The sequence below is a fragment of the Oncorhynchus mykiss genome, chromosome 14 (genome assembly GCF_057628025.1).
Source record: "Oncorhynchus mykiss isolate SJ-2025 chromosome 14, ASM5762802v1, whole genome shotgun sequence".
In the NCBI taxonomy this organism is placed as follows: Eukaryota; Metazoa; Chordata; class Actinopteri; order Salmoniformes; family Salmonidae; genus Oncorhynchus; species Oncorhynchus mykiss.
In genome coordinates, this window is record NC_143035.1 from 7,293,022 (window position 1) to 7,312,775 (window position 19,754).

Consider the following 19,754-nt stretch of genomic DNA (forward strand, 5'->3'; position numbering starts at 1 on the left):
ATAATCAGAAACAACATTAATTAATAACATCATATCATTTGATCCTGACAGATTAGTAGCAGAACACGGGCTCTAAGGGCTCGGGCTGTGTTGCTTGTTTCGGGACGTGTGTGGTGTCTGTTGGCTTTTCAAATAGTTTCAGAAACCATATGCAATGCATATGTATTCGTCACTGCTCTCCCTGGAGGGATGCTAGAACGATGGGTTGCTCCAGTTCTTCAATCTCAGGTCTGCCAAACTACTTCAAAGAAAGTTGAAACTTTCTGAAATTCAAGTCTACGTAACTCATCCCATATGGGTAGCCTAAGCCAGATACTCAGTATTCAAGAGCAGCGCATGCAGTACTGTCCTGTAGCTTAATCTGTAGTACTGTTCATATCCTACACTCATCAATGATTTATCAGTTTGAATCTGAAGTTTCTCAAGTCCTAGTTCCGATAGTTCAGATTTCTATAAGTAGAGAATGTATTAGATGTTCTCTCTCTCTCTCTCTCTTTCTCTGCCCTATCCCTTCTTTCTTTAAACCTTGCTTTTATCTTTCTTTCCCCTTCTATAACTTTCCTCCGTCCTCAGTCACACCTCTTTATTTATCCCTCTTTGTTCATCTTACCGCCTCTTTCTTAGCTCTCCATCTCCCTCTGGCCTCTACCCCCCCCCCCCCCTCCCTCCCTCCGTCTCTCCTCGTCTCTCCTCGTCTCCTGTCCATCTGGTGTGAGTAGCCCATTCATTCTCTTGTCCCATGGCGGTGAATGGTGCATATGGGTAGCAGTAGAGTTACAGTAGCTATCAGGGTGAGCAGTGTTAGGGTCAACGCCTGGTCCCAGGCTGTTCTCTGATAGGGTCCATAGGGCTTTAGGCCCAGGATTATGAGGCCCTACTCTACTGTACACTCCACTCTACCACTATTCTACAGGAGCCTGCAGGGGTAAAAGGGTGCAGATATCCAGACAGGAACATGCCACTGGGGTCAGAGATATCTGTTGCACACATGTACGTTGTGTCGTTGGGATCGGGTTAGCATAGGATTGCAGTGTGTCTACCCTATACCCGGCTGTCATGATTGTCTGCGGTGGAGTCTAAAATATATACTGTTTAGTGTGTGTGTGTGTGTGTGTGTGTGTGTGTGTGTGTGTGTGTGTGTGTGTGTGTGTGTGTGCGTGCGTCATAGCTACAGTGGCTTGCGAAAGTATTCATCCCCTTTGGATTTTTTTCTGTTTTGTTACCTTACAACCTGGAATTAAAATGGATTTTTTGGGGAGATTTGTATGATTTGATTTACACAACATGCCTTACAGCTTTGAAGATACAATATATTTTTTTTATTGTGAAACAAACAAGTTGGATGGGTTCCGCTGGTGTACAGCAATCTTTAAGTCATACCACAGATTCTCAATTGGATTGAAGTCTCGGCTTTGACTAGGCCATTCCAAGACATTTACATTTTTCCCCTTAAACCACTCGAGTGTTACTTTAGCAGTATGCTAAAGGAAAACAAGGCAAAAACAGGTTCCTCAAGCTCACAAAATATCGTACTGGAAGGGGTCATTGTCCTGCTGGAAGGTGAACCTCTGTCCCCGTCTCAAATCTCTGGAAGACTGAAATATGTTTCCCTCAAGAATTTCCCTGTATTTAGCGCCATTCATCATTCCTTCAATTCTGACCAGTTTCCCAGTCCCTGTCGATGAAAAACATCCCCACAGCATGATGCTGCCACCACCATGCTTCATTGTTCTCAGGGTGATGAGAGGCGTTAGGTTCGCGCCAGACATAGCGTTTTCCTTGATGGCCAAAAAGCTCAATTTTAGTCTCATCTGGCCAGAGAACTGTCTTCCATATGTTTGGGGAGTCTCGCACATGCCTTTTGGCGAACACCAAACATGTTTGCTTATTTTTTTCTGGCGACTCTTCTGTAAAGCAGATACTCCAATCTCCACTGTGGAGTTTTGCAGCTCCTTCAGGGTTATCTTTGGTCTCTTTGTTGCCTCTCTGATTAATGCCCTCCTTGCCTGGTTTGTGAGTTTTGGTGGGCAGCTGTCTCTTGGCAGGTTTGTTGCTGTGCCATTTTCTGTCCATTTTTTTATATTGGATTTAATCGTGCTCCGTGGGATGTTCAAAGTTTCTGATATTTTTTTATAACCCAATCCTGATCTGTACTTCTCCACAACTTTGTCCCTGACCTGTTTGGAGAGCTCCCTGGTCTTCATGGTGCCGCTTGCTTGGTGGTGCCTCTTGCTTAGTGGTGTTGCAGACTCTGGGCCCTTTCAGAACAGGTGATATATATACTGAGATCATGTGACAGATCATGTGACACTTAAATAAAGTCCACCTGTGTGCAATCTAACTACTTATGTGACTTCTGAAGGTAATTGGTTGAACCAGATCTTATTTAGGGGCTTATAGCAAAGGGGGTGAATACATATGCACGCACCACTTAAAACATTTTTTTTTTAATGTTATTTTTTTAATGTTACATTACCAATTTGGACTATTTTGTGCATGTCCATTACATGAAATCCAAATAAAAATCTATTTAAAACCTGTTTGGGATAGGAGTCCCACTAGCGACAACTTCCGGTGAAACTGGAGGGTGAGCAATTCAAATAAATAATCGTACAAATAATGGATATTAAACATTTAGGTGCATATAAGTGTCTTTTATTGGTTGAACGCTTAAATTATTGTTAATCTAACTGCACTGTCCTGTTTACAGTAGCTATTACAGCGAAACATGCCATGCGATTGTTTGAGGACGGCGCCCCACATCAAAATATTTTTCCACCGGCATAGGTTTCATACATTCACAAATAGCGATTAAATATTCACTTACTTTTTTAAAATCTTCCTCTGATTTGTCATCCAAAGGGTCCCAGCTATGACATGTAGTGTCATTTTGTTAGATAAAATAAAATAACGTTTATATTTACTCCACAAATACTCTGAAATGTAAACAAACCATAATACTTCTTACTGAAAGAAGTATGTTCAATAGGAAACCGATTTTAGCAAGTGCGCCTTGTCTTCATGGCGCGCAAACACAAATTTCCAAGACTGTGTCCCTGTACTAAAACTGTTATTTTTTTTATTTGTTTTTGAAGTTACAAGCCTGAAACCTGCTGACACCATGTGGAAGCCATAGGAATTGCATCCAGGGAGCTAATTGTCAATAATACCTTTTACTTACCATTCTAAGAGGGTAGACTCTCTCCAAAGAACAATCTGGTTGGTTTTTCTTTGAATTTTCTCCTACCATATCTATTGTGTTATATTCTCCTACATAATTTTTTACATTTTTACAAACTTCAAAGTGTTTTCTTTCCACTGGTACAAATTATATGCATACCCTTGCTTCAGGGCCTGAGCAACAGTCAGTTTACTTTGGGCACATCATTTAGGCAGGAAATTGAGAAAAAAGGGGCATAGCCCTAAGAAGTTTTAATTAAATTACAGGTTGCAATGCAACAAAATAGGAAAAACGGCAAAGGGATGAATACTTTTGCAAGGCACTGTATGTCCATTGTTTGTGCGTGTGTGTGTGTCTGTGTGTGTGTGCACTCAGCCACACAGGGGGATTATGAAAGACAATGCTTTAGTAATCATAACGCCGCCCGGTACTCTCAGAGTTATGTGGTAATAACCCTGTGTGTCACAGTCTAATCCAGGGTTCACCATCTGGTGGCCTGCGGGCCATATTCGGTCCTCGGGTTATTTAATTTGACCCCTCAAGTAAAAAATGTTTTTAAAAAATAGCAGCAAATTGTCTCAAAGTCATTTTAAATTTGGAAATCTGTTCTAAAGTATTCCTGTGCATAATAGAGAGGTACAGTGCCTTCAGAAAGTTTTCATACCCCTTGACTTACTCCACATTTTTTGGTGTTACAGTCTGAATTCCAAAAAAAGGATTAAATCATTTTTTTCTACACACAATGCCTCATAATGACAAAGTTAAAACATGTTTTTATACATTTTTGTCAATTTATTAAAAATTAAAAACAGAAATACCTTTATTTATATTCAGACCCTTTGTTATTTCTGAAACTATCCACCGCCATTGTCGCAACCCCTATTACCAGCCTGTTCAACCTCTCTTTCGTATTGTCTGAGATCCCCAAGGATTGGAAAGCTGCCGCGGTCATCCCCCTCTTCAAAGGGGGAGACACCCTGGACCCAAACTGTTACAGACCTATATCCATCCTGCCCTGCCTATCTAAGGTCTTCGAAAGCCAAGTTAACAAACAGATCACTGACCATCTCGAATCCCACCATACCTTCTCCGCTGTGCAATCTGGTTTCCGAGCCGGTCACGGGTACACCTTAACCACGCTCAAGGTACTAAACGATATCATAACCGCCATCGATAAAAGACAGTACTGTGCAGCCGTCTTCATCGACCTGGCCAAGGCTTTCAACTCTGTCAATCACCATATTCTTATCGGCAGACTCAGTAGCCTAGGTTTTTCCAATGACTGCCTTGCCTGGTTCACCAACTACTTTGCAGACAGAGTTCAGTGTGTCAAATTGGAGGGCATGCTGTCCGGTCCTCTGGCAGTCTCTATGGGGGTGCCACAGGGTTCAATTCTCGGGCCGACTCTCTTTTCTCTGCATATATCAATGATTTTGCTCTTGCTGCGGGCGATTCCCTGATCCACCTCTACGCAGACGACACCATTCTGTATACTTCCTTGGACACTGTGTTATCTAACCTCCAAACGAGCTTCAATGCCACACAACACTCCTTCCGTGGCCTCCAACTGCTCTTAAATGCTAGTAAAACCAAATGCATGCTTTTCAACCGTTCACTGCCTGCACCCGCACGCCCGACTAGCATCACCACCCTGGATGGTTCCGACCTAGAATATGTGGACATCTATAAGTACCTAGGTGTCTGGCTAGACTGTAAACTCTCCTTCCAGACTCATATCAAACATATCCAATCTAAAATCAAATCTAGAGTCTGCATTCTATTTCGCAACAAAGCCTCCTTCACTCACGCCGCCAAACTTACCCTAGTAAAACTGACTATCCTACCGATCCTCGACTTCAGTGATGTCATCTACAAAATAGCTTCCAATACTCTACTCAGCAAACTGGATGCAGTTTATCACAGTGCCATCCGTTTTGTTACTAAAGCACCTTATACCACCCACCAATGCGACCTGTATGCTCTAGTCGGCTGGCCCTCGCTACATATTCGTCGCCAGACCCACTGGTTCCAGGTCATCTACAAGTCCATGCTAGGTAAAGCTCCGCCTTATCTCAGTTCACTGGTCACGATGGCAACACCCATCCGTAGCACGCGCTCCAGCTGGTGTATCTCACTGATCATCCCTAAAGCCAACACCTCATTTGGCCGCCTTTCCTTCCAGTTCTCTGCTGCATAGATTGATTATGTATAGATTGATGTATAGATTTTATAATAAGGCTGTAATGTGGAAAGGGGTCTGAATACTTTCTGAATTCACTGTATAACGAAGTCAGTCCATTGAAATAAATAAATTACAGCCTAATATGCAGATACAGATATAGATGCAGATACAAATACAGATATGCATCTGTTGGTCACAGATACCTTAAAAAAAAGGTAGGAGCGTGGATCAGAAAACCGGTCAGTATCTTGTGCGACCACAATTTGCCTCATGCAGCGCAACACATCTCCTTTGCATAGAGTTGATTAGGCTGTTGATTGTTGCCTTTGGAATGTTGACCTACTCTTCAATGGCTGTGCAAAGTTACTGGATATTGGCAGGAACTGGAACACGCTGTCGTACACGTCAATCCAGAGTATCCCAACTTTGCTCAATGGGTAACATGTCTGTTGAGAATGCAGGTCATTGAAAAACTGGGAACTTTTCAGCTTTCAGGAATTGTGTACATATCCTTGAGACATTGGGCCATGCATTATTGGGCTGAAACATGAGTTGATGGCGTCTGATGAATGGCACGACAATGGGCCTCATGATCTCGTCTCGGTATCTCTGTATATTCAAATTGCTATCGATAAAATGCAATTGTGTTCGTTGTCCGTAGCTTATGCCTGCCCATACCATAACCCCACCGCTACCATAAACGCTGTCTGCCATCTGCCCGATACAGTTGAAAATGGAATTAATCCGTGAAGAGCACACTTCTCCAGCATACCAGTAGCCATCAAAGTGAGTATTTACAGTCAGGTTAAGACCTTGGTTATGATGACAAACACGCAGATGAGCTTCCCTGTGACGGTTTCTGACAGTTTGGTCAGAAACTCTTTCATCAGTGTGGCTGAATGTGGACGTCCTGGGTTGGCATGGTTATATGGTCTGCGGTTGTGAGGCCGTTTGGACGCACTGTCAAAATGTCTAATACAACGTTGGTGGCGGCTAATGGTAGAGAAATCAACATTAAATTCTCTGGCAACAGCTCTGGGGGACATTCCTGCAGTCAGCATGCCAAATGCACGCTCTCTCAAAACTTGAGACATCTGTGGCATTGTGTTGTGTGACAACTGCACATCTTGCCTTTTATTTTCCCCAGCACAAGGTGAACCTGTGTAATGATCATGTTTAATCAGCGTCTTGATATGCCACACCTGTCAGGCGGATGGATTATCTTGGCATAGGCGAAATGCTCACTAACAGGGATGTGAACAAATTTGTGCACATTTGAGGGAACTAGATTCTTGTGCATATGGAATATTTCTGCGATCTTTTACTTCAGCTAAAGAAACATGGGACCAATACTTTACATGTTAATTTTACATTTTTGTTCAGTATACCTCCATATAGACTGAGTGTAAAGAAACTTTAGCAACACCTGCTCTTTCTGTGACATACACTGACCAGGTGAATACAGGTGAAAGCTATGGTCCCTTATTGACAGGTCCCTTGTCACAGAAGGTCCCAGGTCCCTTGTCACCTGTTAAATTCACTTCAGTCAGTGTGTGAAGGGTAGGAGACAGGTAAAATGAGTCATTTTAAGCCTTGAGACAATTGAGACATGGATTGTGACCCCAGTAAGTAATAGCTTTTTGCCAGTACAGAGGGATAGGGTAACTAGTGAGTTATGCTTCAGTAAGGTTGTCTTCTTAACGTTCAGAGCTATGTTTATCAACTGTACCATAGAAATGGAAAGTAAATCACAGAAAATATATGTTGTGGTGGCAGCTGCAGAGAAATAGTTGGGTATACGAGATTTAACTTAGGATGAGTTACAGGGTGTGTTGAGGGGTGGTGTCCCGTCCTCCTAGGCTGTTGGCATGGGCAGGAGCAGATAGGTCTCCCGAGTGGCACTGCATCTCAGCGCTAGAGGCATCACTACATTGGGAGTCCAATAGGGCGGTGCACAATTGGCCCAGCGTTGTCCAGGTTTGGCCGGGGTAGGCCGTCATTGTAAATAAGAGTTTGTTCTTAACTGACTTATCTAGTTAAATAAAGGTTAAACTTTTTTTTTTAATAGGGTCAAAGTAGTGGAATGGGGTAGTGGGTTTTTAATGAGTGTAGGTGGCAACAGCATAGATGTACCTGGGTGTATGAGATTTTACTGCATTTTACTGATTTTTAATAGTTAATTGGGTGATTTATATTTTCATGAAATAGTGGTATGTAGGTGTAGAGTTAGTTGGTGGTGTTATTCTTTTCTTTAAGGAACAGGAATAATGAAGATAATTGAATGTAGGTAGGCCGGGACTGGCCTCACACTTCAGTACAATTGGTGGCGGTGTATGCACCTTTAAGTTGGATGCGATCCGCCAACCCAAACCCAAAGAACATGAGGAAGAAGACAGGGATTGTGTATGTGTGCCATTTAGATGGTGAATGGGCAAGACAACATTTTTAAGTGGGTTTTTCATGCTCAACAGTTTCCTGTGTGTATCAAGAATGCTCCACCACCAGTGGTGTAAAGTACTTAAGTAAAAATACTTTGAAGTATTTAGTCGTTTTTTTGGGGCTATCTGTACTTTACTCTGACTTTTACTCCACTACTTTCCTAAAGAAAATTCTTTACTTTCTACTCCATACATTTTCCCTTGACACCCAAAAGTACAGAAACATTTTCACCCTAAAGGACAGACACATTTTCCAATTCACACACTTATCACGAGAACATCCCTGGTCATCCCTACTGCCTCTGATCTGGCAGACTTACTAAACATAAATGCTTCCTTTGTAAATGATGTCTGAGTGTTGAAATGTGTCCCTGGCTATATAATAAAACAAGAAAATTGTGCCGTCTGGTTTGCTTAATGTGAGGAAGGCAAAATTATTTTTTACTTTTGGAGTCAACATTGGCTAGCATTCCCTGTGGAATGCTTTTGACAGCTTGTAGAGTCCCCGCCCCAACAAATTGAGGCTGTTTGAGGGGAAAAAGTTGTTCCTAATATTTAGTGCATTCAGTGTATACATCCATACGTTTTCTAAACTGGTACTACCTTCAGCTGAGGCTTGTGGGCATCCTAAAGCAAAACAACCGGCATATACAGTACCAGTCAAAAGTTTGGACACACCTACTCATTCAAGCGTTTTTCTTTATTTTGACTATTTGCTACATTACAGAATAATAGTGAAGACAAACACTATGAAATAACACATATGGAATCATGTATTAACCAAAAAAGTGTTAAACAAATCAAAATGTATTTCATATTTTAGATTCTCCAAAGAAGCCACCCTTTGCCTTGATGACAGCTTTGCACACACTTGGCATTCTCTCAACCAGCTTCATGTAAATAAAATTTACATGAAATTTGATTTGATTTGAATGAGGTGGAATGCTTTTCCAAAAGTCTTGAAGGAGTTCCCACATATGCTGAGCACTTGTTGGCTGCTTTGCCTTTACTCTGCGGTCCAACTCATCTTAAACCATCTCCATTGCGTTGAGTTTCGGTGATTGTGGAGGCCAGGTCATCTGATGCAGTACTCCATCACTCTCCTTCTTGATCAAATAGCCCTTACACAGCCTGTAGGTGGATCATTGTCCTGTAGAAAAACAAATGATAATCCCACGAAGCGCAAACCAGATGAGGCTTATTGCTGCAGAATGCTGTGTTAGCCATGCTGGTTAAGTGTGCCTTGAATTCTAAATAAATCACAGACAGTGTCACCAGGAAAGCACCCCCACGCCATCACACCTCCTCCTCCATGCTTCACAGTGGGAATCACACATGCAGAGATCATCCGTTCACCTACTATGCTTTTCACAAAGTCACGCAGTTGGACCCAAAAATCAAACATTTTCAAAAATTCACCGGTCCACTGTACATTGCTTGTGTTTCTTGGCCCAAGCAAGTCTATTCATATTGTTGGTGTCCTTTAGTGGTGGTTTCTTTGCAGCAATTCGACCATGAATGCCTGACTCACACAGTCTCATCTGAACAGTTGATGTTGAGATGTGTCTGTTACTTGAGCTCTGTGAAACAATCTTAGGTGCAGTTAATTGCCGATTTCTGAGGCTGGTAACTCTAATGTACTTATCCTCTGCAGCAGAGGTAACTCTGGATCTTCCTTTCCTGTGGCGGTCCTCATTAGAGCCAGTTTCATCATAGTGCTTGATGGTTTTTACGACTGCACTTGAAGAAACTTTCTAAATACTTGAAATGATCTGGATTGTCTTAAAGTAATGATGGACTGTCGTTACTACATGATTCCTTGTGTGTTATTTCATCGTTTTGATGCCTTTGCTATTTTTTTCTACAGTGTAGAAAATAGTAAATATAAAGAAAAACCCTAGAATGAGTAGGTGTCTCTAACTGTATGTGTTCGTCAGAGTCTCACCTTTCCATATTGGTGTGTAGCCCAAACTGTTTGGACGATTCAGACGTTTTCGCGATGTCTCGGGGTCTGGCAAACATCGCTGTAGCTCGGCCACCTTCCACCGCAGATGCGGAAGGCCGCCATTGGCAGATGTGGTGGATTGAGACGCAGTTCATGCAAAACAGATTGTTTGAGTTTAAACAGACAGATTTTGATGGGGATTTTTCTATCATGCTAATTAGATTTCCGCTGAGGGTGCGGACATTAACTCTATTATTGCCCACAGAGTGAGTCCATGCAACTTATGTGACTTGCCAAGTTTACTCCTGAACTTATTTAGGCTTGTCATAACAAAGGGGTTGAATACTTATTGACTCACAACATTTCAGCTTTTCATATGTAATTCATTTTGGATCTTGAGTGGAGCAGCAGTCGTAGGCACTGCATCTCAGTACTAGAGGCATCACTATAGACCCAGGTTTGATTCCAGGCTTGGGCTTGGCCCGGGTTAGGCCGCCTTGTAAATAAGAATTTGTTCTTAACTGACTTGCCTAGTTAAACAAAAGTTAAATTAAAACAATTTCTAAACATTTCTAAAAACATAATTACACTTTGAAATGATGAGGTACTGTGTGTGGGCCAGTGACAAAAAGCCTTATTTAGTTTTCAATTCAGGCTGTAACACAACGAAATCTCAAGAGGTGTGAATACTTTCTGAAGGTACTGTATATCATATAGAAATGTAAGCACGGTTTGATACGGTTATGTTTTAGTCAAAATATTGGATCTGTAAGGGCTTCATGCGGTCAATTTGCAGTGTACAAATGATTTGTAATTATGTTCCGGCCCCCTGACCTTCCGCACAAGAAAAGAATTGTCCCGCGACTGAATCTAGTTGATGATCCCTGCTGTAATCCCTGTCCCCCAAGCACCCACGACTCGTGCTTGCAATTAACATTTACCACAGAATTACAGTGAGACATTAGGAGATGTAGGAAGGAAGAGGGATGGAGGGCTGGGGAGGAGGAGCGAGACGAAAGGAGAGTAATGAGAAAACATTAGTTACAACGGTAGGGATAGATAGAGGAGTTTAACAAAGAATAGAAAGGGAGGAGTAGACAACTTTAAGGATTGTGATGTTTTGTTGGGGACACAAGGTGAAACAAGATACAACATGAAACACTTGGCATAGCTTTGTATTCAGAGATGGTACTCTACTGTCAGTATCTGGTAGAGGTTGTGTACTGTAAAGTCTCCTCTGTCTAGTTTGACGTAGCCTCCATGTGACCTAGCCTCCTTACTCCTTCCGTTTCCCCCAACAACAGCCAACTAGAACTACGTAAGTCCTTAAAAGTATTCGTTACCCCAGAAAGGAAAGAAAAGGGAGCACTCGTGTCTGTATAGATCTGAGTACATTTTTGGGACTAACAAGCAGGCTTACGTAGTAATGCTGAATGTAGCGCGTTTTTGGTACACCTTCCCTTTTTAAATCCTGTTGGAGACATTAACCGTGCCCCCCTCTCTTCCTCTTTCCTCCCCTTTTCCTCCCCCCCCTGCCCCCCTCTCTCCAGGCTGTATGAAGGGAAGGAGCAGAAAGAGTTTGAGGAATCTCTACGGAGACTGTTCGAGTCCATCAACCAACTAATGAGGAGTGACCACAACACAACAGTCTTGCTGCAGGTAAACACTCCAACTTCTCTACCTCTCTCCTCCTCATCTCTCCTCTCCTAATGCTCTACAGTACATTTCTCTGTCTCTCCATCTTTTTTTTTTTTACCTTGCTCATTTATTGATATGACCTCATTTGTCCCGATTTCAGGTTTTATGATTCTTTCCCATCCATGTGCATGTCTCTCTCCCTCTCTGCCTCTCTCTCTCTTTGTCGGTCTCTCTCTGTCTCTCTCTCCAGGTGGCTGCGCTGAAGTACCTACCCACAGTCTTGCAGGATGTGGAGACAGTGTTTGACGCCAAACTCCTGAGGTGAGTGCTATCCTCTGCCGCCTCCATAGGAATAGTAAATAGAACCGCTGTCAACATCGCTCAGAGCCTTCCCAGGGTGCAACGTGAAGTGACGTGTCTCTCACCTCAGTCACCTGTACCTAACGTCCACTAACTTCCCCTCTGACCCCCCCCGTCCCTCTGGCTGATAACTGTCTCATAATGTTGTCTCCACAAAAACCCAACAAAACAAAACAGTCTAAAACACTGTCTCTGTCTCCCAGCCCTCTACCAAGGTCACAACCTTATTCCCCAGCTCTCTTTAACTCACAGTGACTCGTCACATCTTCCATTAACCTTTCATGAACCCCTCAAAGACAGACAGCCTTGCCTTTACAGTACTCATAATGAACATAGATGTGACTCTACCACATCCCCAGACCTTTTAGCTTTATAATGAAATGGGTCTCGAGTCTCCTTATGGCAGACAGACGTTTGGTTCCAGCAAACCACAACATCTTTATTTCAGGCCTGACCTTCCCGTGACCTGTGTCTGAGACTCTCTGAGGTGAGTGTGTGTGTGTATGTGTGTGGGGGTGTGTGTTTTTTTCTGGGTGTGTAGAACTCTGTTTCAGACAGTCCAAACCTGTCTGGTCTGTTGTATCTCTGGAGTGGTTGAGTGTCAACACAATGTCATGGAGGTGTTACCTAAAACACCTGGCCACCTGCACCAGAATGATAGTGGCAAGAACAGACCAAACACATACGCACCAACAATCAAGGTGATGTACTGTAGACTCAACGAACCACAAACAATAATCTTAACAGTGACTCTAGGAAGAAATGCCCTAAAGATCTCAATGGTGATATTTCAACGCTTTTTTGCAGTGCTCTGGGTCCTTACGGGAGAGCCATAACTTTGGTTTAATAAATGAACACAAACACCCAGCAGGTCCGCGCCTAGGAGGGTTGGGACGTGGGCCTCTGTAGGACAGACAGCCTTATATAATACAATAGCATGATTTTTCAATTTGTAATTAGATTGAAATTAGAGAGCCTAATTAGCACGCGATGCGCCACGGATCAGCTCTCTCTACTGTCTGAAAAGTGGTTGGCATTATCATTTAATTTGTTGTTCATCTAGCTAATGAAAGTACTGTGTCAACCACATTAATAAATGTATCTGCAGAATGGACGCCCCCATGCTCAATCTCCCTAAGAAGCTGCCGAGACTTTGTAACTGGCTCATTTAATTCTTATTTGATTGGATTCCGGGCTGAGGGTGACAGCACCTTGTCTCGTCATTAGTGTCCGTCGCTAGTTCGCGAGTTTGGCTCATCTGTTTTCACAAGGTCTAGCTAGGGGGGGTTGTTCTTAATGTTTTGTACACTCAGTCAGTGGTGGAAAAAGTACCCAAAAGTAAAGATACCTTTAATAGAAAATGACTCAAGCGCAAGTGAAAGTCACCCAGTAAAATACTACTTGAGTGTAAGTCTAAATGTATTTGGTTTTAAATATGCTTCAGTATCAAAAGTAAGTGTAGCCTCTAAAATATACTTAAGTATCTAAAGTAAAAGTATAAATCATTTCACATTCCTTATATTAAGCAAACCAGACGGCACCATTTTCTTGTTTTTAAAATGTATGGATAGCCAGGGGCGCACTCCAAACACTCAGACATCATTTACGAATGAATAATTTATGTTTAGTGAGTGCCAGATCAGAGGCAGTAGGGATGACCAGGGATTTTCTCTTGATAAGTGTGTGAATTGGACCATTTTTCTGTACTGCAAAGAATTCGAAATGTAACATGTACTTTTGGGTGTCGGGGGAAAATGTATGGAGTAAAAAGTACATTATTTTCTTTGGGAATGTAGTGAAGTAAAAGTAGTCAACAATATCAATAGTAAAGTACAGTACAGATACCCCAAAAAACAACTTAAGTAGTACATTAAAGTATTTTTTTACTTAAGTACTTTACACCACTAAAATAAATCTCATAGCTCATAAACTCTCTTCTCTCCCGAGCCTGCTCAGGTCAGAATGGCAGTTAATGTCTGCTTCTGAATTACATGTGTAATTTCAACTGCTTCAAATACCTGATTCGATAAACGATCAGGCACTCAGACTGATAGGTGATTCTGTAACCTGAGTAAACTCCACTCATTGCACTGGCGCCATCGTAGCCTTGACCACAACACGTGTTCACCGATATCCCCTTACTTTCAATTCAATTTGTTATTTTTTTCAAGACCTGAGGCACTTTTTCAGTTATATTCCCGATGCCCAAGAAGAAGAAAAAAAACAATTAGTTTCCTAGTACATATGGAAATGAAAAAGGTTTATGAATGACATCTTGGAGGATTACTGAGAAAAGGATTTGACTGTAACCCTCTGTGGGGGTTACCCGGGAACGCCAGTGGGGAAAAATACCATTTGGGACACATCTCTAGTTTCTGTGCTGTGTATCTGTATCTGTATCTCTTCTCTCCCGAGCCTGCTCAGGTCAGAATGGCAGTTAATGTCTAGTTCTGACTTACATGTGTAATTTCAACTGCTTCAAATACCTGATTCGTAAAAGATTAAACAAACGTGTCGGAAAAACGAGAAAAGACTATCACTCTACATGGAATCAACCCATGTGCTACGTGTTTACAATTGAAATGAAAGTGTTTAATTAAAACGGTAGCTAGAGACTTTGCAATATTGCTCTTCTAGCCTTGCTGAACAATTGATCTAATTCTCCACTTCCCCACCCTCTCTCTTTCTCCCTTTCCCTCTCGCTTAACCCTCTCTCCACACCCCCTCCCTCTCCCTCTTCCTCTCTCCACACCCCCTCCCTCTCCCTCTTCCTCTCTCCACACCCCCTCCCTCTCCCTCTCTCCACACCCCCTCTCTCTCCCTCTTCCTCTCTCCACACCCCCTCTCTCTCCCTCTTCCTCTCTCCACACCCCCTCTCTCTTCCTCTTCCTCTCTCCACACCCCTCCCTCTTCCTCTCTCCACACCCCCTCCCTCTTCCTCTCTCCATGCCTCCTTTCCTCTCTCCAGTCAGTTGCTGTATGAATTCTACACCTGTATCCCTGCTGACAAGCTGCAGAAACAGAAGGTGTCCTCCATGGCCGAGATCGTCAGCAGCAAACTCTTCGAAAAACAGGGTAAGACAAACCTCCATGCTAGACAACGGACCAATGACTGACCTCTATGTTAACTAACATAGGAGCAGCCAACCAATCGCACACCTCATCTCGAAAGAGGCTAAAACTCGGCCTATTTGGGTAGATAGAGAAGGGTCTGCCCAATGTCAGATGCAAGGTCATACAACCTTGACTATTATGAGAACATCCTACTTCACCATTTAAACACACTACAACCCCACTTCACTCCCTCGCCTTCCCTCCACTCAGAATCTATTATGAAGGCCTTACTGGTCTGTAGTGGTGTGATAAGTGGCAAATCGACTCCCTAAGTGGCCCCCCAGTCAGATTGATGGAAGACTCTGGGTGCTACTGTTCTCTAATTGGCTCCTGATAAGTGGTCCGAGCTGTCGCCACAACGCCAGACACAACTGGCAGATTGCTATTGTTGTCATCGCTCTGCTGTTTGTTTTTAAACTGATATCTGAATGAATATGTTAGAGAGAAAGAAAGAAAGAAAGAGAGAGAGAGAAAGCAGATGGAGAGAGCGAGAGCCCAGCAGCAGCAGAAGAAGCTTGTTGGCAGTTAAACAGACATCTACCCCCCCTCCCCTTCATCCCCGTGACACCTAACACCCCCCATCCTCTCTCCTCCCTGCTTCTCACTCCCTGGCCCATCTTTGTCTCCGGGTGACGGATGATGTTGTAACTGGGGAGTGTGTGTGTGTGTGTGTGTTTGTTTTGTTGTGTGTGTGTGTTCCGTTGCCGGTTTGCCGTTGATGATTATCGATGTTGTTTTTGCTCGACGTTGCCGTGGGTGAGTCATCAGTCAGCCGTGGCCCTTAGCGGCCTGGTATTGTGGGTGAATGGGGGAGAGGAGCTTGACGTGGCGCGACACGGCTCGGCCTGAACACTCTTCCCATATTGATTATTGTGGCGTTGATTAATTCCCCCGGGGCTCCGGTCACCCTGCGGCCGTTGGCTAACTGTCACTGTACCCAGAGTCACCAACCACCGCACACTGCATTAATACAGGGAGAGAGGAGAGAGGGAGTGGAGGGGAGAGAGGAAAAGGGGGAGGGAGCGATGGAAGGGAGGGGAGAGAGGGAGATAGGGAGTGAGGATGACAGGGATAGTGGGGCAGATAGCGTGACAGGAGAGAGAGAGAGAGAGAGAGATTGACCTCTGTGTTTGTTAGCTGGATAGATACACACAAAGTTCATGTATATATTATCAAGCCCTAATCATTCCTCATACCATCAGCTGACCTTTGACTCTCTCTATGCACGTCACCCTGCATAAAAACACAATTCCAAGGTTCCCTGTTTGTCTGCCTTGTTTATCTGTTTTATTTATTAATTCATTCCATCTCAATCCAGAGACTCAGCCCTAATTGAGGGCTGACTCTGATTTTAATTAAGATGTATTCGGCATTGTAAATGTAGGCCTGTTTGTGGTGGGAGCATTTAGGCCAGTGAAATATGCAGGAGGGAAAATTATACATTTATACCAGCTAATGGCTTCTGGTCTGCTATCACTGCCTCCCAATACATATTTAATCTACCTGCCTGCCTCCCACCATTCACTGGGGACACACTGAGTGACAGGGGAGAGATGGAATAGTGTGCGTGTGACCGGGGGGATATATTTATGTGTATGTGTATGTGATTTTGCAATATGTGTGTGTTTCTTGGGCTGGTTGTCTCTGTCCTAGGGTTGATGACACACAGTTGGACCCATGGACCGCAGGTAACATTTGAACAGATTGGATTTTCTCCCCTCTAGATTTATTTGACATATGTTCCATGGATTAAGGAGCCTGCAGGCAGATACTGTACACACGTACACAAGCACGCACATACACACATGCATATATACACACACACACACACGTGTTTCATAAGGGTTAATCTGGTTCTGGTTTCCCCATAATTAAATTACATTCACGAGAAGCATTACGGCACAACTTAGCCAAATTATTCTGACGTCAGACAGTCACAGTGACAGATTGAGCACATCAATACTGGATGAGATGGTAGAAAAAAACCTGAGAGATTAGGGAAAAAGACAAATGAAATAACTAGTCTGTTTTTTATTTGTTTAAGGAAGGAGAATGTGGAAAATAGTTTCCTAGGGTTAGAAGCTTGACATGTAGATTGATATAAAGTGGCGTTAGCAGTGGATACATAGGAAGAGAAGATAGAGAGAAGAGAGTGAAAGGATGATAGATCCTCCAGAAGTTTAGTTTTCCTACATTTTTGCCCAGCTGCCCGCAGCCCTGTTCTGTAAGCTCGCAATAAGTCACTCAGCCACGGAGCAGGAGGGAAGGGCCGAGACAGGAGGAAGGTTGAAGTCGCCAAGTACGAAGAGCGGTGAGCCATCATCAGGAAATTAGCTTACCAAGGTGTCAAGCTCATTGAGTAACTCTCCAAGGACACCTGGGGGTCGATAGATGACAACAATGTTAAGCTTGAGTGGACAAGTGACAGTGACAGCATGGAATTCAAATGAGCAGATGGACAGGTGAGAGAGGGAGAAAAGACACATCTCCTATTAGGAGAAATGAGTAGCCCTGTGCCACCACAGGGATAACCAGATGCTCTCAGACTTTGAGAGAAAACGTAGTCAGATGAAGAGCGGGCAGCTGGACTAGCAGTGTTCTCTGGGGGATCCATGGCTCGGGCAAAAAAGGGACTGAAGGGCAGCATAAGCTGAGATGAACTCAGCGTTATTGTTCGCAGATCGGCAGTTCAAACCGCTGCCAGAGACCAGGAATTCCACATGGGTTGTGCGTGCAGGATACACTAAATTAGAACGGTTGCAGCCAAGGGGTGGGGAGCGTCTATATAGCCTGTAGGGAGAGGAGAAGATTGGTATGGAAAACACACACATAGTTGTCAAAGCTACAAAATAACAAAATGAGATCATCCGACAATAACTAGTTAAGATACTAAAGTGAGAGAGTGGTGTGGAGCGTTCCTCTTTTTACTTCCTTGAATAACTCGACAGAACCGCCTTTGTTTCGGCGACCGCCTTATTTTTGCGACGAGACCACCGCTTACAGCTGCCACGGAGAAAACTGTCAAGGCTGAAGTACTAATACTAATTGCTAATTGCCTTGCAAAGGTGAAGAGCACACCTCCCGGTACTAATTGCTGATTGCCTAGAAGAGGAGAAACCACTCCCCCTCCAATACAGCTACTGATTACAAAAAGAACATCATTCACAAATTGCCCTGGTTGATGTGTCAATGATCATCTTCAAGGTAATAGCAGTCAGCAGTTCACATACCAAGTAGGCTACTGGGAAGACAGGCGGCACTTAAAGTAGACGGCCCTATCTAGTAAAAATACAGTACTAGACAACAACAGATAAGATACAAAAAATTCTACGTGTCAGTCTTGGAGATATCAGGAGTCCTCTTTGACTGCGCATTTCCGGCAATTCTTACTTTTGCCACTAGAGGGGGATCGGACGATTTCTTGGGGTCTGTCCTCCCGAAGTTGTTGACTGTTTTTTGTGCTTGCCAGTTAGCTAGCAGGTCTCAGCTGTTAGCAGTCAATGGCTAGCATTTTCTTACAGGCGATAAAAACGGATGATTGCCATCATTCTTTTGAGTCTTTACTGAATTATTTAGTGTAACATATTAAACATTAAACCTCATAAATAAGTCATGGTAACCTTGTAAACAATTAATTTAGACTGGATGTTTATTTTAAACAGCCGTTTATTTGCTGAAATGTGTGCCGTTGCTTGGCTATTAAAAGGCACAGGCGGCTATTTAAGACTTTCAATATTACGGTATACAAAAGCCAACGGTATGTAGCTAGATAGTTCAGTCCTCCAGTGTGTTATCGAGGGTAAATATGAGCCATTCCAATTGTTGGCTATACATTGTTTTGCAGCAATTATACCTACATTACCAAACTTTTCAATGCTCCTTATAGGACACATCACTGCAATCTATGTAACTCTGGTCATCTCTGTAAACTGGTCATCTCTGTATACCCATCGCAAGACCCACTGGTTGATGCTTGTTTATGAAACCCTCGTAGGCCTCACACACCCCTATCTGAGATATCTACTGCAGCCCTAATCCTCCACATATAACACCAGTTCTGCCAGTCACATTCTGTTAAAGTTCCCCAAAGCACACACATCCCTGGGTCGCTCATATTTTCAGTTTGCTGCAGCTAGCAACTGGAACGTCCCAGCAGGAGGCCTTTTGCCTTTTGGCAGGCCGTCATTGCAAATAAGAATTTGTTCTTTAACTGACTTGCCTAGTTAAATAAAGGTGAAATAATATATATATACTGTATATACAAAAAGAAATGTAGCCCCAATATTTAAATTTCCCAACAGACAAAATCGTGGAGATGGATGGATATAAATTGACACACCCAATGACATGATAGCGCATACATGATCCCAGAATGGCATCAGTTTATCACAGGACCACAGCATAGGGTTCCATTGTGCTTTTTGTAACTCCCGCAGAGATGTGACTTTTCTGGTTGGAAAATGGGCATTATTTCAAATTGCAGTAGTTTATGTCTTATTTTGCAGGAGCAGGTATGACCTTTTCACATGTCCGTGACCAGTGGTTCTCTTGAATTTCTTCCTTATAAGTTCTGAACCATCAGGCAGAGTTTCAGTCAACACTTTATATAATTTGTCAATTAACATCTTTGGCGTAGCAGCTTCTTTCAGTATTTTTTCCTATGCTAGATACCTTCGGTTCATCCAGATTCTGTGGAAGAGACTTCTGAGTTGTAAGAACGTAAAGAAATCGGCCTTGGATAATCCAAATCTTCCTTGTAATTGATTGAATGACAGCAGAGGTCCGTCATAGTACACGTGTTCAAAATGTATTATTCCACGTTGGAACCAGGACTTAAAGGTGTTTTCATTGAGCACTTGAGGTAAGGTGGGGTTATTCCAAATAGGGGTACTTAGC